The sequence below is a fragment of the Balaenoptera physalus genome (genome assembly GCF_965194825.1).
Source record: "Balaenoptera physalus genome assembly, chromosome: 13".
NCBI lineage: Eukaryota > Metazoa > Chordata > Mammalia > Artiodactyla > Balaenopteridae > Balaenoptera > Balaenoptera physalus.
Window position 1 is genome coordinate 50,144,644 of NC_138892.1, and position 27,947 is coordinate 50,172,590.

Consider the following 27,947-nt stretch of genomic DNA (forward strand, 5'->3'; position numbering starts at 1 on the left):
AACAAATGTAGGCCTGGGGATATCTAAATAAAACCACATCTACTAGGCCTTAGGAAACCATGCAGAGCTTTGAATAGAGGAGGTGGACATCAGTGGGGTGGCGGGGGGTGGCAGTGGGGGGGGGGGGAGGTATGGATAACACTGTCTTTGACCTGACATGTTTAAAGTGTTAGAACTGGTCTCTTTATTTTTAATGGAGAACATTTGTAAGTCATTTACATGGCAGACGGTTCAGCGGCTCAGATTGACATGCAGAAGTTATAGAGACTTCTGCTCAGCTTGCTGTTCTCCAAGACATCCCCACGCTCCATCCTCCTGAAGCCCTTCCCAGAAGCGTGCAGTTCTCCCTAACCAGTAGTGACAGCCAGTGACCAAAAAGGTTAAGGCCACTCAGACTGAGAGCACCAAACGCTTTCACTACAGAAGCACTTAGGATATCCACAACAGAAACTGTGGATGTCCTAGTGCTGTCTGCCAAAAACCCTTGCCCTCTGCCTTCCGGGCACATGGTACAGCATGTCACATCCTGGCCTCTAGGTGGTCAAGAGCGGCCATGTAACTAATTCAGGCCAATGAGTTAGGAGCAGGAGAGACAGTACCACTTCCAGCCTGGAGCATTTAACTGCTGGTGCAAGACCCTCCAGAATCATCTTTCCTTCTGCCACAGTAACTGGCAGCGTTTGAAATGATGGCTGCTCCCTGAGGGCCACGTAGCCTGAGCAAGGAATGAATCATTGTTATTTGAAGCCACTGGGATTTTGCAGTTATCTGTTAGATTAACTTCGCCCTTCCTGACTGATAACAATAATTAGCTATCATTGAGTGTTCTATTCTGAACACTTTATATATCCTCATTTAATTCTACAAACAGTCCTTTGAGATGGCTAGGATTGTCTCCTCGTGGTGCAGATGAAGATACGGAGGTACAGAGAAGTTACATAAATTGCATAAAATGGTGTAACTAATGCAAAAGGTAGAACTAGATGCAGGTACAGGAAGTCTGTCTCCAGGGCCTGAGATCTAACCACTGAGCTAAGGCACGTCTTGACCATATATTTTAGTATGATCGCTGTAACAAGCTTTAATAAAATTGCTCATCCTCAAAAACATACACATTGAAAACTGCAGTAAAAACATACTGTCCTATCAAAGTCACCATATGCTATCCTCAAGTTTAACCCGTTTGCAATTAATTGCAATTATTTTATAAGGTGGAAAAAAAATTGGCATTTGAAATAACTGCACCCCAGATGCCACTACTTGAATTGCCAAGTTGCATGACAAAAAAGTAATAGCACACCCATGAAATAAATAACATTTAATCATAGAGGCTGCACTTTCTGCAAGCTCTGGGTCTACACTCTTGAACCTGGTCTCCCTGAGTTGGAGTCATACCTTAAAAGAAAAACAGGAACTGGAAACATTATCTATTTAGCATGTTTCATTTTAGATTAAACAGATTTTACTCCCTGTTCCCTGGTAATTATATATAATTAAAAAGCACCAAGGAATGTGCGTAAAAGCACAATGAAGTAATAATCATGTGAACGGTGGCTTATTTTAACTCACCGCTGCGGGCAAGTTGCTTTTATTCAGATTAATTTGTTGAAGGACTGATGCAAACATGACAGTGAGACAGAAGGGAACATGTTCTTTCAAACTGCTTGGCTCAGAAAACACGATTAATGAAACACATCTAATTGCATCAATGTTTCAGAAGGCATTATTACCGAGTACACTTTAAAGGTCATGCTCCTAGGGAACAGCTTTCTCTCTGGGGGGACCCATCCTATTTTTCAGAACCTTACCTGAAATCAGATTGACTCAGATCACTGCTAAAGCAAGACCTCTCTGAGTAGCTACAACAGTTGGGAGTTGTATTCAGGCATCATCTTAGTATCATGCTACCCTTCCCTCGTGCGTATTCTCCAGAACAAAGGCAAGAAATGCTGCAACAGCTAAGTCTTTCACTTGTTTAAAAGCAATGAATTGGGCATTACTGCATTAAGACACTGAGCTGAAATTATTAGAGAAATGCAAATCAAAACTACAACGAGGTACTACCTCACTCTGGTAAGGATGGCCATCATTAAAAAGTCTACAAATAACAAATGCTGGAGAGGGTGTGGAGAAAAGGGAACCCTCCTATACTGTTGGTGGGAATGTGAATTGGTGCAGCCACTATGGAGAACAGTATGGAGGTTCCTTAAAAAACTAAATATGATCCAGCAATCCCACTCCTGGGCATATATCCGGAAAAAAACCATAATTCAAAAAGATACATGCACCCCAATGTTCATAGCAGTACTCTTTACAATAGCCAAGACATGGAAATAACCTAAATGTCCATCAACAGGTGAATGGATAAAGAAGATGTTGTGCATATACACAATGGAATACTACTCAGCCATAAAAAAGAACAAAATATTGCCATTTGCAACAATGTGGATGGACCTCGAGATTATCATACTAAGTGAAGTAAGTCAGAAAGAGAAAGACAAATACCATATGATATCACTTACATGTGGAATCTAAAATATGACACAAATGAACCCATCTACGAAACAGAAACAGACTCATAGACATAGAGAAGAGACTTGTGCTTGCCAAGGGGGAGGGGAGAGGGACAGATTGGGAGTTTGGGGTTAGCAGAGGCAAACTATTATATATAGAATGGATAAACAACAAAGTCCTACTGTATAGCACAGGAAACTATGTTTAATATCCTGTGATAAACCATAATGGAAAAGAATACAAAAAATAATGTACATGTATGTATAACTGAATCACTTTGCTGTACAGCAGTAATTAACACAACATTGCAAATCAACTATACTTCAGTTTTAAAAAAGACACTGAACTGAGTACGACAGCATGCAAAGCATAAGGACATGAACATGTGCCCGGAGCTTACTCTATGTCAAGTAGTATCTCATTTAATCCTCACAGCAATGCTATGAGATCACGACCATTAGGATCACTATGTTTACATCAGGTAGGCAATAAGCCTTGTGTTAACACATATAGAATGCTATATCGTGATTTAGGTGTTAAGAAGAAGCATGGAAGGAGGGTAGGAAGGGCCAGGGCTACATAGCAATTTTAAATAGGGTGGTTAGGGAATGTCACGAAAGTGACATTTGAGTAAAGACCTAAAGGAAGTGAGGGGAAAGCCGCAGAAATCTGTGGCGGAAGGGCACTCTGGGCAGAGAGAAGAGCAAGTGCAAAGGACCTGAGATGGGGAATGCTGAAGGGACGGCAAGGAGGCGTGTGTGGGAAGTAGCGGGAGATTTGGCAGAGGGAAGGGAACCAGAGCATGGCGGGTCGTGGAGGTGACTGAGAGACTACGGACTTTAAGTGACAGGGGAAGACCTTGGAGCGTTTTGGGTGAAGGAGGGTCAGGATCTGACCACAACAGAATCACTCCAGCTGCTGTGTTGAGAATAGACCAAAGGGCAGTAAAGAAGAAACAGGAGGCTAGTTAAGAAAGAGGCTACTGCAATCAACCAGGCAAAAGGGGGCAGTGGTCTGGCCCAGGGTGGCAACAGTGGAATGTAAAAAAAAAGGCCAGATTCTGGATACACTATATTTTAAAAGTAGAAACAACAGGATTTGTGACAGATCAGATGGGGCATGTCAGAAAGAGTGGAGTCAGGGATGGCCCCAGGTCTTTGGCCTGGCAACTAGAAGCATGGGGTGGTCTTTTACTAAGGTGGGGAAGGCTGAGAGGAGCAACTTTGGAAGCCCCAGTTTGGGGCAGTTAAGTTTGAAATACCCAGGAGACAACCAAATGGAGATGTCAAAGAGACTAACAGGCCTTGAGCTAAAGAGACAGAACAGAGCTGGAAATAGACAATTGAACATCATTAGCATTAACATGGTACTTGAAGTCAAGGGAACGGAATGAGGCCACCAGGGAAGTGAGTGTAGAGGAAAGAAGATGCCCAGAGGCTGAGGCCTGGGTCGTGCCAGTGTTTCACTGTTGCAAGATGAAGAGGAACCAGCAAACGGGATTTGAGGGCGGCCACAGAGGCAGGAAGAAAACCACAGAGTCCAGAACAGTGACCTGTGAGTCAACCACGCCAGAGGAAATAACTTATTCCAGCTCTCTCTCCTTCAGGGGTGCTTTGAAATAAAATAAGAGGATAAACGGGAAATCCTTTTAAAAAGTTGTAAAGCCTTTTATGTGTCTAAGATTCTTAAGAACTTTCCAAGTGTGCATGCAAACTAAGTATATTGATTTTAAAAACTAAGTGCACACACATTTATGATATCGATTTAAAATGTATCAATTTAAACAAGTCAATCAACCAAAGTACATGAGGTAAAGCTCCGGAAATAATAATACATTTCAAAATACTCAAGTTATAAAACCCAACAGGATTTTTAAATGTTGTTGTCTTCCTGCATCCTCCAGCAGTTCGATCAATCTTTCAGTGGCTGTGGCAGCTGAAAGAGAAAGATATTTGCTTCTTATGGTATCAGTGTCACTCCAGGATTTAACCTTCTGATTCTCTACCAGAGGCTACAGAGCTATCCTTAGAGAGTCAGAAACCAAGAATGAGGCTGTGTCCCCAGTATGCCAAAGACAGTGACATTCTAAACCTAGTGACTCTGAACCTTGTATGCTGTCATACATTTAAAACCTATTTTTAGGATCATGATATTTGTGTTTAATGGACTTAGAGCTTATAACGAACCTATGAATCTTTAAATAATGGTGATGACAGATGCCCATTCACTTCTTCAGCAAAATGTTAGAGAGGCAGCATAAGGCAGTTTTTTTTAGAGCACGTGCTCTGCAGTCAGACTGCCCAAGTTCAGATCCTACCTGAGGATCTATAAAATAGAGACAAGCGTAGGACCTACCTCACTGGCCTGTTGTCAGGATTCAATGAGTTAATATCCATAAAGTTTTCAGGATGGTGTCTGGCACATGGTCAGTGCTACGTGAGGGCTCATTCCATATTTGGAAATACCTCACACATGTCCCCATTGTCATAAGCACTGGGGATACGATGGAAAATAAGACAAGATCCATCCATGGGTGGTGGGGAAAAACAAACAAGGAAACAGATCAGTGGGGTAATTATAGAGTGTGTGAAGTATTAAACAAAGACATGTGACAGAGAGTGGCTAGGAGTGGAGGGAAGTGAGGAAAGGCCTCTTGGAGAAGGCAAAATTGAACCAAGGCCTGCGCACGAAAAAGGTACCAAGCACATGAGGATTCCCAGCGGAGAAAACCACTAAAGCAAAGAGATACCGCCACGAAGACCAAACAACCAACTTGATCTCAGAAAATGAACCATCTAATTTAACGTGGGGAAGGCATGTGAGTCAGACATGCAAATTAAGCCACTCAGAAATCAGGCAGGGAACATATTCACAGGGGAATCTTTCACACCCATGGGCAAAGTTTCAGAATGTATCGATGAAGTATTGATCAAGCTTGGTACTAGAGTGTAAGGATACATTTGAATTCTAATGTGATTGACCTGCAGATTTTTGCCACAGGATTTAGGGGTAGGCTTCCTCCTTTCACCCACCCATTCTCCCCTCATTAATGTGTTAATATGATTATTTTCATATGTGCTTTGAACCAAGGCAGAACAAGGGACAGGTAACTTTTTCCCCTGTATGAAATGGCCTTCCTGTATGTCTTATTTTGCCCATCTAAATCTGCTGCTTCAAGTCCTTTCTTTCAATTGCTGAAGAAATGGCATGAATTCAGGCAAAAGGATTACCTGGTCCAACCTCTCCTGTATGAGACTGTCCTCAAATGCTAAGTTAATAACCACCTAGAATCAGGCAGCTAAGGAAGTCTTTCCGCCTTCCACTTGCACAGCCTGATGGATGAGCTTTTGCCTTTCTGCCATCTCCAGTCCTTTACTTTGTTTTGCTTTTGACAGCTATGGACCTCGCAGAGAAGCCAGACAGGTTTAGAAACCAGTTTGGTCCCAGCAGACCTGCACAGTGGGAACTCACCTCTATACACACAGATCTGGGGCAGTGCCTGCCTGGGCACTAGGAAGTCTGCCCAGGTTCCCAGGGAGCCCTAAGACATCCAGTCTAAACAGATACATCAGTCTGCTCACTGAGAGGAGAAAGCTGGCTCTCCCAATGTAATTACAAGGTGGCTGATTTATTATTCTGAGCTTTGGTGCACGGCAGGGGTAGTGTTATTTGTGCCAGTTTTTGGTATTGGGCCAAAAGATAAAATACTTAGCTAGTCTGATTGGTTCCAAGAATCCATTTGCACAAACAGAGTTCCTGCATATGCCAATGTGTGTTCAGGGATTATGCATGTGGCTTAGTCTCTTTGGCAAAGCCCTTCCAAGAAGGAAATTACAAGTCTCCATATATTCAGAACCATTTAATAGCTGGCAAGCTACTGCCAACCACCTAAGCTACTGCCAAATCTCCTGAAGTATCTTAAAGGGTCCATCCTCGTCAGGTTAGTTTTAGAGCTAAATAAATATACCTCAAATGACACATGCTACATTTTCTCTAAAAGAAAAAAACAAAACAATTATTTATCTCTAGCCCTGGTCCCTGGCAGTATAAACAGGCTAAAACCCCAGATGGGAAAATAATACTTTATAAAAGACCATGGGGCTTCCCTGGTGGTGCAGTGGTTGAGAATCTGCCTGCCAGTGCAGGGGACGTGGGCTCGAGCCCTGGTCTGGGAGGATCCCACGTGCCGCGGAGCAACTGGGCCCGTGAGCCACAGCTGCTGAGCCTGCGCGTCTGGAGCCTGTGCTCCGCAACAAGAGAGGCCACAACGGTGAGAGGCCCGTGCACCGCGATGAAGAGTGGCCCCCGCTCGCCGCAGCTAGAGAAAGCCCTCGCACAGAAATGAAGACCCAACACAGCCAAAAAAAAAAAAAAAGACCATGGACAGGCATGTGTAATCACGGTCCAGGGAATGGTCCATGGAATGACAGAGACAGAGAATGGAGGTTAGAATTATAGTGCCTCCACCCGACAGCTTCGTGTCCTTCAGCAAGTTTCATAACCCCTACAAACCTCAATGACCTCATCTGTGAAATGGGAATGAAATGTTGTTACGGTGAGTGAGTGGTTCTAGGTAAGTCACCTGGCACAAGAAAGGCACTCAATAAACCAATAATGTTTCTCAAAGTGGAAGGGTCTGATGATGAATCTTTTGGATTTGGCATTCTCTATGAAACATTTTTATATTTGTGTTTACCTTTCAATCATAATTTGAAATTAATATAGCCATATTCTAGGTTAGCTGAAAGACCCATCTGGATTCAGTTTTAGGCCTCAACTTGGAATCTGCGTTTACAGTTACATTGGCAACAAGTGGTATTACTTGAATTGTCAGGAGCTCGAGAGGATAGAAGAAAATTAGAGTTGATATAAAGGAAGCATCCATGCCAAGTGAAGGCCCTTGATGCCTGTGGGTTGTGTGCATTAAAAGAGTTCAGAACAGAGAAAAGTGGTGGGACAACAAAGTGATCCCGTAGCCCTGGTCCCATAGGCACCAAAAGGGCACCATGCTTGTATCACATCAGTGAATAACAATCAAACTCACAAAACAATGTTTGTCATGTTTAATTAATATTTTTGTTTTGAAATTTATTGCTTTTGTAGCTTTGTTTCTAACATATAAAATTGTTTCGATTTCATGGTTGTTTGCAAGTAGTAAAGAAGTTTATCCCTGGTTAGTAAAAATAAAAACAATTCTTAGCCACAGTGGATGTTCAGGCAAATTTTTCCCCCATAGAATCAGTTCACAGAGTATTCAATTTTCAGAAACCCAGTAATAACCGGCCACTGTTAGTATAATTATTATGAATGAAATAAAGAACTTGATGCAAGGAATAAACAGCCTTATGTTAGGTGAAAAAGATATTATGATCAACATTGTGTTTAAAAAAATGTCCAGGAAAAACAACAACATAAAAGAATATTGTAAATAATCAATGTAACATTTAGGTGATAAAATTATGAGTGATTTTTTTTCTATTTTAAAACATTTTAATTTGTCCTTAAGAGACATGAATTTCATCATTTTAAAACACATGTCTCAAAGGTAAGCAGCTCCTACAGGGTGAGAACAAAACTTGCAACGAATTCAGGCTGACTCCAGACCAGCCACCGAAGGGCAGGGGATCCCCTCCGTTCCCAGCACTTACATCCCAAGCCCCCAGACCCTGGTTTCAATCGATTCCTGCAATTTGTGCTTCAGATCCCTAAATACCCCCCTGGTAGCTCCAACAGATGTGATTTACAGGACAAGTCTCCCTCTTAAAACACCTTTCTGGGAACTGTAATTCTCCATAGCACTGGTGAGTTCCAGGAACCATCTGTGCAGCAGTGAAGGTGGTCACCACGCCCCGCCATCTTTTCCCTTGGCAAATCTCCAGGGCCCACCCCTGGCAAAATGGGGAAATAGGCCTCTGATGGCTCTCTTGTCTAGCACCCCTTTTGGCCACCTCTGCCTTCTTGCTGGCGTTCTTCCCCAGCCTTAGTCATTGCGCCACACCCGTACCAGACCTTCCTTGGCTGGGTTTCCAGTGTTGTCTGCCCATTCCTCCTTAATACTTGCCTTGGATAATGTGGTGGGAATGCCTGCCTATGCCAGCTGCACTCTTTAAGTGCCTACGGCTAATCAGATTGCAACACACACACTCATATGTATATGTATATTAAATACATATCTATCCATATGTATATTTAATACCCAGGCTACCCCAAAGCACATAAATTAGTATCTTTGGAGGTCGGCCCTGGCTTTGGAAATTCTAATGTCCAGCCAAGTTTGAGAACCATCAGATCAACAGCCCAACAGCCCAACCAACAGATCAACAGCTGAGGCAATATCTCAAAGGTCTGAGAACACACACTCTGAAACCAACTGCCTGAAATTGAATTGTGGCTCCACCACAAACCTGCTACCTGTATAAACTTGAGCAATTTAATTTATCCCTTTCTCTCTTCATTTCCTTATTTGTAAAGTGGAGAGGGCACTGATAAGGATTTCTGCCTCATAGGGTGGAAGCAAGGATTAAATCCCATAACCCCTATGAAGTACTTAAGGTGGCCTAGCATACAGTAAGTGCTTCACCCAGGCTGCTTCTAATTGACAACAATCATTACTCATCATCCCCTAATCACCTAGCTCAGGGGCGCCCAGCGTGGCAGCTTCAGGAATAAAGGAACAGAAGCTTTTCTCTCTGGCAGAGTTGGATGTGCTCTGTAGGTCAGCAGGCTGGAGAAAGGGTTTGTGAGGTCCTCCTCTTCCTCTGAAAGGAGAGCTCCTGCCCTGAACAGACCTTTGCTGGCCCCCAGTCCCCATCAGGTGCTGCGGCTAAGGATGCCAGTGGGTCATGTTCATCAGTCACCCTTGTCTGGACCCCTCCTAAGAGTCCCCGACAGAACTCTAAGAAGTGCCTGACGGGTGCTTTTCATGTGATTAGGAAACCGATTTCTGCAGCCATCTCACAGGTGAACCTGATTTTCTTTCTTTTTTTTTTAAATTGAAGTATAGTTGATTTACAATATTGCGTTAGTTTCTGGTATACAGCCATTTATACATATATATACATGTTCTTTTTCATATTATCTTCCATTATGGTTTATTACAGTAGGACTTCGTTATTTATCTATTTTAAATATAGTAGTTTGTGTCTGCTAATCCCAGACTCCTAGTTTATCCCTCCCCCTCTTTCCCCTTTGGTAACCATAAGTTTGTTTTCTACGTCTATGAGTCTGTTTCGTAAATAAGTTCATGTGTGTCATATTTTAGATTTCACACATAAGGGACCTGATTTTCAAGGGGCCACTGAAGCCTTTGGCAACCCTCCCTGCGCCCCAGGCTTGGGGGATCCCGGGGGTGGGGTGCCCATGTCCGGTTGGGGTCTATTCCCCCACTTCACCAAACCCCGTTCCCCAACCTTCGCGTTAGAATAAACGCCCTCCTGCTCCGTGTGCTGCACACCTGTGAGTGTTTGCTTTTAGCTGACAGTGTTGGTTTAGCATTAGGCCCGTCAGGGGATGTGGTTACAGGGCTACGATAAGGCTCCAAGCCGCTCTGTACACAGGAGGAAAGTGCCAAGTTCGGTCGTGAACACTGAACCACCTCGGGCTCTGGCTTAAAAATATCTTTACCAAAATTATGAAAGCACCACAAAAACAAAACACAGCACCAACCGTCCCTCTTCCCCAGGGCGATTTCCTTCCCCAGCCTTCTTCACCCCGGAAAGCAGCGTGGGTGTGGGAACTGGCGCTTAGCTCAGGTGAAAGTCCTGTGCTCTAATAGTACTCTCCCCGCGCCTATGTGGGCAGATTCCGCCTCTCCGTGCCTCAGTTTCCCTAGCAATGAAGAGAAGGGTTTGAATGCTCTGATCTCTACTATTCCTTCCAGCGCCCCATCTCCTTAGCTGTCGCGTTGGTGACTCCATGGAGCCAGGGATGCATGAGGCATTCAATCACCGAGCACGAATACGCATCAGGCAGTGTGGGAGAGAGAAAAGAGACCAGAGCACCCTGGGAGCAAGTGTGTAAACAAACAGGCACGACCCCGGGTTTTGTAAACACATGCTGGCAACAACATACATTGAGGGGAAAGATGATTTTTGCAAACCAGGAGGAGAAGGTGATTCTTCTTTTTTTTTTTAAAGGGGAAGAGGAGGAAATGAGCTTTTTTTTTTTTTGATTGATTGATTGATTGCTATGTTGGGTCTTCGTTTCTGTGCGAGGGCTTTCTCTAGTAGTGGCGAGCGGGGGCCACTCTTCATCGCGGCGCGCGGGCCTCTCACTATCGCGGCCTCTCTTGTTGCGGAGCACAGGCTCCAGACGCGCAGGCTCAGTAGTTGTGGCTCACGGGCCTAGTTGCTCCGCGGCATGTGGGATCTTCCCAGACCAGGGCTTGAACCCGTGTCCCCTGCATTGGCAGGCAGATTCTCAACCACTGCGCCACCAGGGAAGCCCCAGAAGGTGACTCTTAAATTGAGGGTTGAGTAATGGTTAGGTGCTCGCCAATGTGGGACAAGTTGTGAAGGACCCTGTCACAGGCAAAACTTCAGTCAAGGCTGAGCTGCAGCAGAGACTGGTGGGCTGGGGAATTGCAAGCCCCTCAGAGAGTCAGAGACCTAGATTGTGAGGGTGTGTGTGTGTGTCTGCGTGTGTATATGTGTGTTTGTGTCTGCGTGTGTGTATGTGAGGGGGGATGGGATGGAGAGACCAGGAGAGATGAAAGCTGTTGGATAACAGAAGAGAGGAAAAGTGAGTAGGGGCCACATCAAAGATGTATGATATAAAGGAGTTTAGAGTTTAGCCTATAAACACAGAGGAGCCAATCACAACCAGTTGTAAGCACAACCCAACCAAATCTGAGCCAATGAAAACTTCATGTAAAATAGTTATATATGCAAATGCTTAAGAGATTAGAATAGGTGCTTTGTTTCACTGGCCACATTTTTTTTCATTTTTTAAATATTTATTTATTTATTTTTGGCTGTGCTGGGTCTTCGCTGCTGCGCGCCGGCTTTCTCTAGTTGCGGTGAGCAGGGACTACTCTTCGTTGCGGTGCGCGGGCTTATCTTTGCGGTGGCTTCTCTTGTTGCGGAGCACGGGCTGTAGAGCGCAGCCTTCAGTAATTGTGGCACATGGGCTCAGTAGTTGTGGCTCGCAGGCTCTAGTGCGCAGGCTCAGTAGTTGTGGCACATGGGCTTAGTTGCTCCGTGGCATGTGGGATCTTCCCGGACCAGGGCTTGAACCGGTGTCTCCTGCATTGGCAGGCAGATTCTTAACCACTGCACCACCAGGGAAGCCCCCGGTTTTGTTTTGTTGTTTTTTGTTTTTTGTTTTTACAGTTAGATAACAAATGTGCAAGCAGTGGTATAATCCTGTTTCCTTGCATGCTTCTTAAGTGACAGTACTTGAGGTTTCAGGACATAAGTTTACAAGTGATTGGCTTTAATTTGCAGCCTTCTTCTTAATGCCCCTTCCATTTAGATGATGCAGATTGAGAAACTATCACTTCCTGAAAGCTTTCGAGATTAATTCCATTGTGTTCTTACCACTCTCCGACTGTCCTGTCTCCCTCTATCATGCATTTTTCTTCTTTTGTGTGTACCTTGATTATCATCTGGCAAGCGGAGATTATACCATGAATATTTTATAAGCCCATAGTGCCTGTGCAGAAGAGGCTATTAATAGCTGAATGACTTAAAGGAATATTCCCACACACGTAGCACAGGCCTGGCATGGAGCAGGTGCATAATTAGAAGAAAGTACATAGGCTACAGGAGTCAGAAAGAGCAGGAGTTTAGCCCTGACTAGGTCACTTGATCATTAGTGGTCCTGAGCAAGTCATTTCACTCTGAGCCTCAATTTCTTCATCTGTAAAATGGAGTTAATAATATAGTTAAAGGATTTTTTTTAAAGATAAAATTATACCTCTCGTCCAGATATGAAAGGTACACATGCTAAAGATTTTCTTTAACAGATAAATGTTAAATTGGTTCAAAGGAGAAATAAAAGAAGCATGGATATTCATGGTGTAAATGAACATTGAAATAAGTTTACAAACAGATAGAAACTGGCTTTTTCTAATGGGAGAGGGAGGAGTGAGTGGAGAAGCCAATTTTGCTCTATCCAACCAGTATATATTTGTATACCTATAGACAAGAATCCTTTGCATTGCTATCTGTTATCGATAACCTACAGAGTAGCAGAATAGCTTAAGGGCAATGCAAGGCTCAGAGCCCCCCTCTTAGAATCAGAATGAGATAACTTGAAAGAGTGTGCACTAAACAATGCATGGTTTTCCACTGAAGCAGGAACTTTTCTCTATAACACCTAGCTGGCATCCTCTTGTTGCCAAGAGGATTAGATCTCACGAATGTGGAGCACCTTGCATAATTCTGAGAATATACCAGTTTCCCAGCAAGTGATAACTGGTTTTATTATTATTAACATAAGCTTTGAAAGAAAATTGCTTCTTGGGTAAGTTGTTGCTCATCCAACCAGAATCTGTATTCTTTCATCACTATTATCTAACGGCATCCCGTAGAGTGCTGGGCACTGGCTTGGTACTTGGTAGATTTTTGAATGAGAAATTTATATTAAGGATGACACACTGATGAACTGTGAAATAGATTTTTTAAACAATTGGAGATTAACCTTCTGAGTTAGGAGAGATGGCAAGGGAATCTAAATGACTGCTGCAATCATGTTCTCTTTCTGAAAGGCAGCGCACCTTGAGCCCTATTCGTGTAAAATGATGGTGGTTGAACACTACTGTGCCGCGACCCCTTCCCACTGGAGGCCAGTGTGAGTTGTATTGAAAACGAGCATTTGCTTTACCCTGGCTCTAAGTCCTTGTTCAAGCACAGCTCTCGCTGATGCCAGCTAGATTTTCCACTGTGCCTGCTATGACATCCCAGTTGCATTTTCTTCAAAGAACCAAAACCAAATTATGATGGTACCATTGTCACTGGCAGTTGAATTCTTGTGGGAAGCAGACTAAGACAAACACACTCTGTTTCCTGAACTCACCCCCTTTTAAATGATATGGAAGCAAAGAGGGAAGGGGAGCTCAGTAAAGAGAGTTTGTATGTACGTGTGTGCACACGTATGTGATTAAATAGTAGTAACAAAACCAGCCACCCCAAATGTAAAATGATGTTCTTTGCATAAAGCTGAAATAATTTTTTGGTGGTAAAGAGGGACATGGGATGGGATAGGGATAAAAGTTGGATGTATCTTGGAACTGTCTCTGGTTTTAGTGGTTTGGACCCAAAAGTGGTTTTATTTGGCTGTTTCTTCTTCTCCTTCTCCTTCTCCTTCTTCTGTCTTTCATTTTAGAAGGGTAACAAGGGACCATTCAATTTGTACTTAGCAGTGAACTTGACTTCTATTAATTTTCAAGAGCCAGGGAAAGACAGAAAAAAATGCCTTTGATTTTCTTATGCTGGACAGAGTCTCTGGTGCACCAGCCCACATTGCACCCCTTCAGGCATCCTGCTTGGGATTTGGAGGACTGCTGGCCTAGAGACAAACTTAATTTATCCCTCCCACAGCTGCTGATAACTCCTCTGTGCATAGAAAGAGCTCTTTGGGCAGAAAACTTGTCTGAGGACAGGTATGGGCCAGGTTTGTGGGAAAGGAGTGATGTCTTTAATCGGAAAGCAAAACTCACTGTGGGTAAAGGCAGGGCTAGTCTTTTGATTGAGGGGCTATCTACAATTATTTCATGAGTTTCTGATTAAAGACCCATTCTGCCAAAAATAACTACGCTTTGCAAGAGAATGCCAGAAAGTCCACAATTTTGAGCTTCAGTTCTGTGACTTAAGTATCTGTTAATTTGCAAGGATGCATGTATCCAATTCTTTCTTGAAATCTCAAGGAAAGAAATGACCATCTAATCTAGTGATTTTTTTAAATAAATTTATTTATTTAATTTATTTATTTTTGGCTGTGTTGGGTCTTCATTGCTGTGCGTGGGCTTTCTCTAGTTGCGGCGAGCGGGGGCTACTCTTCATTGCGGTGCGCGGGCTTCTCACTGCGGTGGCTCCTCTTGTTGCAGAGCACGGGCTCTAGGCACACAGGCTTCAGTAGTTGTGGCGTGTAATCTAGTGATTTTTAACCTTTTATGGATTATGGATGCTTTTGAGAACCTGAAGAATTCCACACCTCAGAAGGATTCTCACATGCACATCGTGAGTTGGACTTTTTTTCGCCCGTTGCAAAGAACAGAAGCCGACTGTGGCTAATTTAAGCACCAGAGGGATTTGGTGGAAGGAAATGGATTGGGAGAGGAAATAAAGCTGCTTTGGGATCTAGGCAGCAGGAACTCCTAGTGGGCACGATTTCGTGTGTGCTGCCAGTGGAATGAATCAGATCAAGTCATTTCCTCCCTCGCTTTAATCACGATTCCCCGAGAGGAATTCTGTTTGGCCTAGATTAGACCCCTGGTCCCTCCACGGCTAAAGGAAGTGAAGCTTATTGACCGGCAGTGCCATCAAGATAGAACACTATTTGGAGTGAATCAAGGTCCTAAAGAAAAATCAAGGTTCTGAGTTTACCAAGAGAGGAGAATGGGCAAGCTAAAACCACAAATGTCCACTAAACACACCTACTCACAGCAGTCTGCATGTCATGGGGATAGGGGAGACATGGACCTTTGTCATGGACCCCAGCTTTAAAAACTGGGATCTAAAAACTCCTGATGAGGCTACACCCTATGGCCAATATTTAGATGCCTTCTTCAACATACTCTATTTCCTGAGCATATGTGTATTGTTGGAAGACCTAGAATGAAAGAAAATTGGGCGGACCTGATAGAAAAAAATGAGGATGAAGATACTAAGAACTGACAAGAAACAAATTAAAAAGCTGAGAATAGTAAAACGAAGTTTTTCCCAGACCTGATCCTAGATTAAGTCATCTCCATGTAAAGAAGAAACTACTCTTAACACCACCCACAGGCTCTTACACCAGGGATCTGCTGTACATGCCTGGGGCCCAGGGCCATTACAGTGACTAAAGTCCCAGGGAGGATGATCAAGAGAGACCTTCTACGAAGGTTGATGCCCTGGAGTGAGTGGTGCTACAGAATCAGGCCTTTGGGCTTGACTTCTGATTTCCCTGGAGTGAGTACATCACCAGAGGAACCCGTGATGGGGGAGGAGAGTCTCTCGCCCATCTCAGCAGGGATGTGGCATGACCTGGATCTGAGATGGCCTGGGACACAGACCCTGAGGACCAGCGAACACACTGAGCATCTCTAAAACTGCTTGTTTTATACATGGCTATGGGCTATGTGGAGAAATGAGCTTCTCTTGGATGACTTCACCATTTGAGAGCTTTATAACTCAGTTCCTGAATAGGTGGTGCAGATACCCTGTGAGGCCCACTGTGATTTTTTTGTCCCTTCCCACTTCTCCAGGTGTGTCCCAAGCTCCTCTCACCCTCACACACTAATCTTCTACATCTACAGGAAGCCACACTGGCCTCCTTTCCAACTCCTCATCCTCTCTGAGACCTCAAGGCTTCATCACACATTGTACCCCTGCCTGATGTGGTCTCCCCCAATTCCGGCTAACTCCAAACTATTTCTCAGACTAAGCTTAAAGTTTATTTCTCACAGAAATCTTCACTGATACAAAGTTGATCAGGCCCCCACCCATCAGCCTGTACCGTTTTCTCATGGCACTTCCCATACTGGTAAAGTATTTTGTGTTAATCTATTGTATCCCTGTCTCCCTAACCTGGGAAACTCTGGAAGGGCCATAACTGTCTCATTTATTTTGTAACCCCAGTGCCAGGAACATGATAGATGACCATTAAATATATGTTGAATAAATACTGCGCAGAATTATATTGAAGAAGAGGAGCTATCGAGGACAAATAGTAAAACAAAATTGGTTAAGTTAGTAAATTTAGAGAAAGACGTACATGCTAACGAGTGCAGAGGTGGAAACAGATACAAAACATAAGACACTGGCAGAATTGTAGCATATCTTCCATTCTTTCAACCTCAGGAATGAAGGGAGCCAAGAAAGCATATGGAATGTAGCCAAAGAGAGTTAAGGTTTTAGTTAAAGCTAAAAGCTCATGTATCACATTTGGTTGCCCTGGCAACAGAACCACCATCTTATGATAATGACATTATAATAGGAGAAAGCAAATACAAATAAATTAACAACTTATCAGAAATGGAGCAACAAATGGTCCAGTTAGATTCACCTTTGGAGATTCTAAGGTGAAATCTTAGAAAAGACTCTGTGCTGCAAAGGATGCTGTCCTAGAACTTGAATTATGTACAAAAGGGTTAAACCAGGTCTTAGAATCTGACAAACCAGCTTTAAACTCTATATGGGGAAGCACATAAGGCTACGATCAACTAAGATGGTTTTAAATAACAGAACAAGATATGAGACTCACTGCATATGTCGGTTATCTTTTAGCACAGTTATGGTGTAGAACCCACAACCACAAAGCCTCAGGGGCTTAATACAATAAACATTTATTTGGGCTTATAAGCTTATGGGTTGGCTGTGCAGTTCTGGTGATCTAAGCCAAGTGTGGCTATTTTGGCTAAGCTCGCTTGTAAGTGCAGCTGGTGAGTTGGCTGGGTACTGGCTGGTCTAGGATGGTCTCAACTTGGATTGACTCTATCCTGTATCATGTGCTCTCTTATCCTTCAGCACACTAGCCTGAGCTTAGTCTCACAGTGAGGGCAGAATTCCAAAAGAGGGAGTAGAAGCAGACAGGGTCTCCTGATGCCTAAGTTTGGAACTGGCACACTGTCACTTCCACAACATTTGATTAGCCAAAGCGAGAGGCAAGCCCAATCCTGATCAAAGGGTGGAGAAATACATTCAACTTGTTGATGCAATGAGCTGCAAAGTTACATTGCTAAGAGCATGGTTACAAGGAAGTCATTAATTATACCCCTCAATTCAATTAACCTACCATACCAGAAATCAGCTTATTATGAAACTGTAGTAACTAATTCAGTATAATATTGGTATAGAAATAGATATGATGTAATATTATAATCCAAAAGAGACACACATGATAATAAAATATCATAACAGAGGTGGCATTGAAGATTCTCTGGGGAAAATGATAGACTATTAAACAAAAGGTGCTATGATAATAGATTATCCAATGGGGGAAAAGTGGATCCTTACTTCACATCATACACAAAAATCACTTCCAAGTTTATTAAAGCTCTAAATGTAAAAAGCAAAGCTTTAAAATTTTAGAAGAAAATACAAGAGAATATCTCTACAGCTTGAATGTTGGGAAAGATTTCTTAAACAAGACACAAAAGGTACAAACCATAATGAAAATGTAGATAAAGTCAATGATATTATAATTTGTATTTTCTATGCAAAGCAAACCAGCAAACATTGAAAAGAAAAGCCCCAGTCTTCAGGAAGATACTTGTAAAGAAAAGATTCCTATTGTGGTATTGAGAACTAATTAAAAACTTTCCAAAATCAATGAGAAAAAAATGTCAATAGAAAAAAATAAATGAACACTAATGTGCAGAGAAAGAGGCAATTCACAGAAGAGGAAAGCTGAATGGCCAATAAGCATGTAATAAAACTATTGATCTCATTAGTAAATGGGCAAATGCAAATTAAAACCATAATGTAGTATCATTTTACAATCATTAACTTGGTGAAGATGATGTAGTTTGACGATATCAAGAGTTAATGAGGAGCCAGTGGAACTCCCACACACAGTGGGTAGGAACTGAACTCAGCATAACTACTTTGAAGAGCAATTTGGCAATATCTAGTAAAATTGGATGTGTACATACCCTACAACTTCACAACTCTCTCTATATATGTCCTAGAGAGAAGTTCTCATATTTTTCTCAATTTATGCATGAGAATATTCATTGCAGAATTATTCATAATAGCAATGTCTAATCCTAAATATCTATAAATAAAAGTATGCTTAATACATATTGGTATATTTATACAATGGAATACTACACTACAGTAAAAATGAATGAACTAGAGGTAATATATCAAGATGGATAAATCTCACAAAGATAATGTTGAACAACAACAAAAAAAAGCAAGTCCCAGAAAGGTATAAAGAATAGGATAGCAGTTATATAAAGTGTAAAGACATGTTAAACCACATCATACCACTTATGAATACCTACATATGTAGTAAAAGCATAAAGATAAGCATAGGAGTGATCCACAGAAATTCAGGATGTACTGGTAGTTACCTCTAGGGAGCCAGTGAGGTTATAAAGAAGAGAATGTCATTGGAAAAGGAACACAGGTTTCAACTGTATCCACAATGTTTTATGTCTAAAGCTGGGTGATGTCACCATGAGTGTTTTTTTATGTTACTTTCCATATGCTGTTTGTATGTCTGATGTTTAATTGAAAAAATAAGTAGATATTTAAGAGTCTTGTTGTGAAAGAGAAAAAGAGGTGATGGGCTAGAAGAGCTTAACTAATGTTAGGATGTTACCTCCTAGGTATCCTCATCCGTGGGTCTCCTTTTTCTAGTTTCTCTCTCTGGCCCATTAGAATTCGCTCTGTAACATTAGAGATAAACAGTAGCAGAAAGATTTCATGCTTAAATAAGTTTGAAAAGTGCTGGGTTAAACAAAGTTAAATAGAGTTCTTTTCTGCAAAACTTGGAGTATTTTAAATGCTAATGTGTGCCTTGAATCTCTGAGCAGGAGATAGAGTAAGCAACCTTTCTCCCACTTGAGTAACCCTGGAACCATTTCTTCATACGGCATTGACATGCAACAGTTTCCATAAAATGTATTTTGGGAAATATGCCCCTCCAAAATTTCATCTTCCTGTTGTCTGCCTCTATCACCGTGTCTCAGTCTGCCGACAAATTCCACTTCCTTTTCAATGTCTTTGTCGTTTCATTTCCACTTCTCCACACATCTCTCACATGCCTTTATCCCCCTTTCATGGAGTCAACATGGCATCGTGAAAGGAATACTCAGTTTGTAATCCTGGCCCCAGTACTTCTTAGCTGGGGGATCCTGGTTTCTGTGCCTTGGTTTCTGTCTCCTCCAAAATGGAGAGAATAATCAAATCCCTTAACTCACAGGAGAGTTGTGAGTATTGAATTCATACATATAAAGTGCTTGATCCTCTTTTGAACTTACTAGGCGTTGACTATGATGTATATGATAAGGGGAAAATAAAAGTTTATCTATCTTAAGAGACTAATTTTGGAGACTATATTAGTCTGCTTAGGGCTGCCATAACAGAGTACCAGAGACTTGAGTGGCTTAAATAACAGAAACTTAATTGTCTCAGTTCTCGAGGCTAGAAGTCTGAGATCAAAGTGTCAGCAGGGTTGGTTCCTTCAGAGGGCTGTAAAGGAGAATCTGTTCCAAGCCTCCTCCAAGCTTCTGGTGGTGTGCTAGCAGTCTCTGGCATTCCTTGGCTTCTGCTGCATCACTGCCTTCATCCTCTCATGGCTTCTCCCTGTGCACACACCCCCAAATTTCTCCTTTTTATAAGGACACCAGTCCTATTGGACTAGGGGCCCACCCTACTTCAGTATGACTTCCCCTTAGCTAATTTCATCTGCAACGACCCTTTTTCCAAGTGTTGTCACATTCTGAGATACTGGGGGCTAGGAATTCAACATGTGAATTTTCAGGGGACACAATTCAACCCCTACCAGAGACCAATTAAAATAACATCTATGAGAGTGTTGTTACCTTCTCGTGAGGAGTTACAAAATGTAAGAGTCTGTGCTTGTCACAAGTTACCACATCTTAAAGCACCTAGTAACCTACTTCATTGCAGCACACAGCCAGAACTTGGCTTGACACAGCCTGGACCATTTGGGGAGTGATGTTAACAGAGCTTGCCCAGGGACTCTTTAAAGTGAGTTCTCTGTTTGGTTCTAAATCCATCCCCAGCTAATGGAGAAAAATCTGTTCTGTTAAGAGTTACTAGATACATGGGGTTTGGGTATAAAAGGAGCTCCAGCAGTATGCAGGGAGATTAAATCATTGCTTGGAGGCAGGGACTTGATGAAATCTCCCAAATTAGCTGGGCTGTTCCATGGTTAAACTGAACAGAGGATCCAGCCTTTCTTATGTGCCAGCTTGTGCTATGCTCGCTTGCCCCAAAGGCATGTGCTTTCTTAATGGGCTACTTTTACAATATCATTTGCTCTAGAGACAGATTCAGAATGACATGAGGCCACCTCGAACCTAGCAAGGCTGTCATGCCAAAACGACCTTGTCCTTAAGGGGAAGCAGCATAGCACGGTGGTAAAAACCATGAATTCTGAAGTTCAACTGCCTGGGTTTATGCCCTGGATCTAACTGTGAGATTTGGGGCAAGAGACTTCAGCGACCTTCACCAAATAACCATACTCACCTGACACCTGGCAGCTTTGAGGATTAAAGGAGCTAATCCAGAAACAGAACCGTGTCTGGAAAGTAGACTGTAGTCAACAAATGTTGGTTGCTATTACTCTCGGTGTAATGAAAGAACCTCAAAAAATCACTCTGAGATCATTTTTTCTCTTTTAAATTGTGAAAAGGAAAAATAATGATACCAACAAACAGGGCCACCTTCATTTCTGTATATTAACTTCTAGTTCCTAGGACACCTGGAGTGTGAATATAATTTTGTATGGTGCTCTTTTTTTTTTATAATTTTTATTTTTATTTTTATTTATTTTATTTATTTATGTGTTGGGTCTTCGTTTCTGCGCAAGGGCTTTCTCTAGTTGCGGCAAGCGGGGGCCACTCTTCATCGCGGTGCGCGGGCCTCTCACTATCGCGGCCTCTCTTGTTGCGGAGCACAGGCTCCAGACGCGCAGGCTCAGTAGTTGTGGCTCACGGGCTTAGTTGCTCCGCGGCACGTGGGATCCTCCCAGACCAGGGCTCGAACCCGTGTCCCCTGCATTGGCAGGCAGACTCTCAACCACTGCGCCACCAGGGAAGCCCCGGTGCTCTTTTTAATGTAAGCAGTGTCTGTGTTCCTACAGTTGTTCTAATTAGCTGTATAGGATTCTGTTGAATTAATGCACCAAATTTTACCTAACATTTCTCTTATGGTTAAATATCTGAATTTTTTGCTTTCGTTATGTTAGGTACCACTGACTAATATCACTTTGTACAAACCAGTGAACTTTTTCTCATTAAGACAAATTAACCAGGACAATCACCCTTAAGCCTCTACCTCAGGCTCTTTGTTTCAATTTAACCCTCCTCCATATCGTTCTGACCTGAATTACCTTCCTCATAATCACTTCCCCACCTTCTGTTTCCCAAGCTCTAGTTACGAAAGCCAAATCTCCTTCACTACTTCTTATTCTCCCTCTGCAGATCTCCAAGCTCCATGCTGTTCCTTGCTGGGTCATGTCACCCTGGATCTACTCATCCCTCCCTCCACTCCCCCCTCCATTGAGCTCACAATCCTCTTCCAGAGACATCAAATAGGGGGACCACAAGGTTAGGGCTATTTGGCATATCTTGTACTCCCCTTCTTATGCTGTGCATGTTCTCAGAATCTAAAAGGGAAACAATATAATTCTCTCTAAAGCATCCTTCTTACTGCTCTGTTCCTGTCAGACTCCTATTTATCCTTCTACACCCAACTCAATGCACTAACCCCCAGGCATAGATCACTGATCCATCCTTACTCTTCCCAGGGCACTTGCTATGTATCTTGGTATTCTCAACAACAAACAGTGATTGCATATTGTAGATAAATAAGTCAGTGATGGGCAGATCTGTGTATGAGAACTTAGAAGCTTCTTAAGTTGCCTGTTTTGACATGATTGGATAGGAGTACAATAGTTAACAACAGGGACTTTGGAATCAGATAGCCTTGATTTGAATATTAAGTCTACAGTGTGCTAATTAGGAAACTGGGAAATGTAAGCCAACTTCTCTGCAAAATCCCATCTCTCTGCAGATCCCCATCTGCAAAATGGGATCATTCCTGTCACCAGCTTTCTTGGACAGATAAGACATGGATTAAATGAGTTAATAGATGCAAAGCACACAACAAGCACGTGGTTTAAATGGCATTTTGTAATACTACCAGAAAAAAAAAAAAAAGATGCTAGAAAGTCAAACCGGCCAAAACTTTTGTCCACCCCACTGGATTTTGTCAGTGGACCCCAGGTTCTCACCTGAAGATGTAAATGGGGGCAGTATCATTAACTTATTAGGAGGACGGAATAACCCATGTTTTCAGTGCATTTCCGGTATTAATGTTGATGCGTATATTCTGCTCTGCTCTCTCACTCTTCCTTGCTCACTTTTATCAGGATGCTCATTTAACATAAAGGGCTGCGAAAAGCACACCCCACCCTCTCCGGCTCCAACTCTAGTCCATCTCCAGGGCTTTTCCACAGCTGCTTTGTTGCCTGAGATTCATCTCATTTTTTTTTAATCTTTGAGTCGAGGGTTGTTTCTAGCCAGTCACACTAAATGTGTGAATTCAGCATGTGATGTGGAAGGACTGACATATCAAGTCATGAACAAACATAACTCGCTGGTTATGACCAATAACTATAGCTAATGTAATAAAAGATTATTGGCTCCAAAGAAAGGGTCACCTAGAGGAATTGTTGTGAATGAGGGAGGAGGCACATAGGAGAAAATGGAGATCTAGATGGCACTCCCAAAACGTGCCCCTGAGCAGCAGGAGGGTGGTAGACTGTGGGCATCTCTTAGGAAAGGAAGGGAGCGCAAAAAATGGGGGGAAAGGCGGACAGAGGAAGCGTGGTAGCCCACTTCAGGTTTTGCCGGGGATCAGCCTTCCTGTGCCCAGCGCCACTCAACATTCATTTGTGAGGTTGGTGAATGGGCTGCAGGCCGTGGGGGAAGCCAGAACCATCAGGGTTGGATCAGCTTTCAGCTTGCAGGCCTTGGTAGCACTGGGCCAGACCTTCCAGGGGCAAGTAAAGATGTGCCCACTGGCCCTAGGAAGGCTCTAAAAACTTGAAGCTTTGCATTTGATTAAGGTTCATAAGATACAAGATAGAGTATTAAAATGTAAAAGGCTGCTAGGAAATAAAACCAAAGCAATGCCAAAGAATTCAATCTAAATTCAGACACAAAATAAAATCCTAACTCTGTTCGCTTGGCCCAGATGCCTGAAGCATCTTGAAAGAAGGCACATTTCTGCACCTGAATAATGTTAATCTTGGATTTAGAAAAAGAGTGAATATGGAGAATTTGGAGATTGCTGAAAATCACTTCTGATTACAATTAGATAGTCTAGAAAATCAACCAAATATGAGAAAACTGCAATGTAGAAAACACAATACAAGAAAATAATGATGATAACATTTATTATGGTACTTTACAGTTGACACAAAGCTTTTTACCTGGTGAAGGATGCTCACGGATTTCCACATAATACGCATGTGTGCAGTGTGGTATGAGGCTGATTTTCTCCCCTAAGGAGTTTACAATCCAGTAACAAAAGAAAGACATGTATACAATGTAATACAAATTGGCTGATGATAAGGGCTATATAAAGGTAATAAATTTTGGTTGTTAAGGAGTAGGCTACACAAAGGAAGCACAGTTTAAAATGTACTTTGAACTTTTGATAGGTGGAGGTGTGAGACAGGCACTTTAGCAAAGAAAACATCACGTACTAGGGCAGGAAATGGAAAATTGCAGCATGTGTTTAAAGAATGACAGGAAATGCAGGAAGGTAGACTGTAGTCGACATCTGTTACATTTGCCTGGTCAATATCCATTCTCTATTCTCTTCATGGTGGTAACTGTTTCCTTTGGGGAAACCCATCTATTCTCAGTATCTGCAGAGTGGAGCTGACCCAACTCTTGGGGTCAGGGCAGGTCCTGTGATCATCACTCAACCAATCACTACCTTCCATCTCCCTGGATATAGTTAATACTTCAGAGTTGGGTACATGACTGAAGTTATCCAGTGTCCCAAACTTAATCCCAGCAATTTTGTTGGAATTTTAAGAAAGAGTCATTCTCCTTCCATGAGGTTTGTAGCTGTAAGAATGATGAAAACCTGGCATTTCCAAGGGTCTCTTTGAGCAGAGTGCCTACCACAGAGAAAGGGCAACTCTTTTATATGCTTGGATCTTGTTGTGTCTAAAACAATCTGCCCCTCAACTTTTCAGATACAGGAGACAACACATTCCGCATTTGTTCAGCCAGTTTTCATTGTTTTCTGTCGCTTGTAGCCATAAGAATCGTACTGCATAGCCTAGGACCCATTGGAAAGAGCCTTGAGTGCCATATCATGGGATTTCATTCTCTAGTCAACAAAAAGTCACAAGCTGTTTTAGGAAAGGGATGGATTTGGAAATCCCATACCCAAACCAGCTTGAAGGCAGTTTTACAGACAGGGAAACCAGGTAAGCGATTTTTACAAAGGCAAAGCCAGTGGTAAGCATCATTGGCTTTTTGTAAGTTCCCTTTGTGAGTTGCATGGAAGGATCCTTGTCATCACTTCTGAAGCTTAGTGTGCACTAGCACTTTTCTAAGCACTTGCACACACATTAACTCACGCATGTCAACCCTATGAAAAATGTCCAGTTATTAACACTCACAGCGACTCTGTGAGGAAGGTCCAGCTATTATATTCCTCATTTTGCAGAAGATGAAATTGAGGCATGAGGAGATTAACAAATTCCCAATGTCCCACAACTAACCAAACGGTAAAACTAGGATCTGGATCTTGGGAGTCAGGTCCCAGAGCCTGTCCTCAAAGAACACAACTGCCAACACCAAGAAGTCTTGCAAACACCAAATTCCCTTCCCAGTGACCCATTCTTTCCTCGCACTAGCCTAGATGTCCATATTTAGAATCACTTCTTTGACCTAGAAAAGGAAGTTGGAAGTATTATTTCTAGAATGCCCTTGTTACACTGTTACTTGAGTAGGAGAATAGGATGCTGGCCCTTTCCCATTAAAACATCAACAGAGCTTTAAACGGGATAGGTAAGTTTTAAAGAGGAAAAATGTGGAGAAATTAGGATGTTTTGGCACTACTCTAGGAAATGCAACTTTTCCCTGATATTGGCAGAATGGCATCACGTGTATGGGTGAGGAAAGAAGGGGCACAGAGAGAGACTTTGCCTTCTAACAAAAATCCCATATAGCCCTCAAAATGCAGACTTCTGTCAAAATTCCCAAAAGCACATTCTTGCAGTGCTATGCTTACTTCCATAAATGGCCCTTGTCTGTGTTGCTTCAGTCAGTCCCTGGATACGAGGAGATGAAGTCAGGCCTCCCAAGTACTGTCACTGTCAAGTACCTTCTCTCTGCCAGACCTTCCCACAGCCCCAGATGGTCTAGCTTCTCCTTCCCTGTCATTTCCTGAGGGGGTGGGAGAGAGGAAAGAGAAAAGAGGCAAGAAGCATAGACTTTGCCAGTACCAGCCCTGCATCTCACACAACCCACCCAGCCGGGCTGGTCCCAAGCAAACCATGGGTTGGTAAGTGGTTGCAGCTTGGCCCCATGCCCACGCCTCCCTGCCTGCCCACCTTCCCCTGCAGGAAGTACCACCCACTTCCTCCCCACCTCAGGCTGCCAGTTCCATAGGGGTTCTCACTATATCCTCATTGCATTGATGTAAGTGATTAATGAAACGGAGAAGTGATGCCCTCCTGGGTCACTTGGGTGATCACACTAATGGGAGCATGTTGAGGGAGAATTCAAAAGAGGAGGCATCATGACTCTGGAGTCATTCATTCATTAAACAAATATTTATTGAGAGCCTAGAATATACCAGCGACTATTCTTGTTGCTGGAAACAGGGCGGTGAACTGCTGTCTTTGTGGAATTTTATTCTAGTGGGAAAGACAACCAATAAACAAAGCAATAAATATACAAGCTGGTGTCAGGTGGTAGAAAGTGCTGTGAAGAAAAAGAAATCTGGATAAGGGTAGTAAGAGAGTACAGGATTTCAGTTTAGGACGAGTCAGCAGGGAAATCCACACTGAGGACGTGGCGCTGAATAAAGTGAGACCAGTGAGCCAGGTGAAAATCGGAGGGAAGATCATACTAGGCTAAAGGAAAAGAAGGAGGCAGAATCATTGTTAATGATAAGGAGGCCCAGGTGGCTGGAGCACAGTGATGCAGCAGAAGAGTCATCGGGAGTGAAGCTGGAAAAGGAACCACGGCCAGATGAGAATTTTGTATTATATTCTTCAGGTGATAGGAAGCCATTGGAGGATTTGGCACAGAGCAGTGATACGATGTCCTTTAAGGGATGCTTGAAGCAAAAAAAAAAAAAAAAAAGTAAGAGGACACGCGTGGAAGCAGGAAGGCCAATCGGGAGGATTTGTAGAATTCCAGGTGAGAGAGGAAGGTAACCAGGACCAGGGTGATGATGGTAGAGGTGCAGAGAAATGGTCAAGTTCAAGATATATGTTGAAATTAGAGCCTTAAACCTCATTTGTTGCTGTGTAGTGGAAGCCTCTGGTGACTGTGTTACTTGCCTGTGGCTCCCCTCTGATTTCAGCCATGGCTGTGATGGACAGTTCCCAGGAGCTCACCCTCACGTTGTGCCATGTCTCCAGAACCAAAGGAGCCCTCTTGGCCTGTAGGCAGGCACACAGGGAGTGCAGGCTGGGGGAACCATTACACTGGCATAACCCTCAACCAAGTAGCTGCATAAACTAGCTATATAAATGCTCCAGCCTCCTGTCTTTCAGGAGGAGAATTCTAGAAGACATTCCATATAGTTCTTCCAGCCTACATGGGTAACCTTAAACACACCCCCTCATATTAACTTCTTCTCCTCACTTGCTCTCCCTGCTCTCCCATTCCTACCTCCTAGGATCACCTCCCAAATATACTACCTTCACTCAGTTCCTTGCTTCAGTCTCTGCTTTGGGGAACTCAAACTAAGATAGAGAATTTGCCCACTCCATCTATTCCTCACTTGCCACAAAGCCCTGCTCCTCAGCGGCCATAGAGATACAACCCTCATATACTGGTTTCCAATCTTCTTCCAAGGATCTATGAGCCTTACAACCAGAAACAGAGCTTTTCCTCAACTCCTCCAAAACATCCATCATCCATTCCCCTTTCAAAGGTCAACATCTACATCCTTACTTGTAGACATTCAACTGAAAACAATTGCAAAAAATAACAGTAATAATAATCAGGGACAGCTTCCAGTCAAGAGAATATGGGATACTGTAAAGAAGACATAGTCTCAAAATACAGAAATGACTTCGTAATGGACCTGAATGGACGCAATTGTCAAGTTTATAACTGGTAAAAGGACAGGGATATAGCTGACGGACAATTTGGCCAAGAGATAATATGCTTAAATGAGACTTGGCGGGCTTCCCTGGTGGCGCAGTGGTTGAGAATCTGCCTGCCAATGCAGGGGACACGGGTTCGAGCCCTGGTCTGGGAAGATCCCACATGCCGTGGAGCAACTGGCCCCGTGAGCCACAATTACTGAGCCTGCACGTCTGGAGCC

General features: G+C 43.0%; 2 long non-coding RNA genes across 3 annotated transcripts in view; one reads left to right on the plus strand and one right to left on the minus strand.

Moving 5' to 3' along the window:
- LOC309642043 overlaps positions 1-27,947 on the plus strand; it is a 371,803-nt gene that overhangs the window by 337,950 nt on the left and 5,906 nt on the right. The gene's annotated exons all lie outside the window — the stretch shown is intronic.
- LOC309642042 lies at positions 155-27,798 on the minus strand. 2 transcript variants are annotated; one of them, XR_014252930.1, is made up of 3 exons: positions 25,674-27,798; positions 18,985-19,051; positions 155-4,449 (listed from the first exon to the last, which is right to left on the minus strand). It is a non-coding gene; the product is annotated as an uncharacterized lncRNA (long non-coding RNA). The 2 variants fall into 2 exon arrangements; XR_014252931.1 differs by lacking the exon at positions 155-4,449 and having other exon boundaries at positions 10,536-19,051.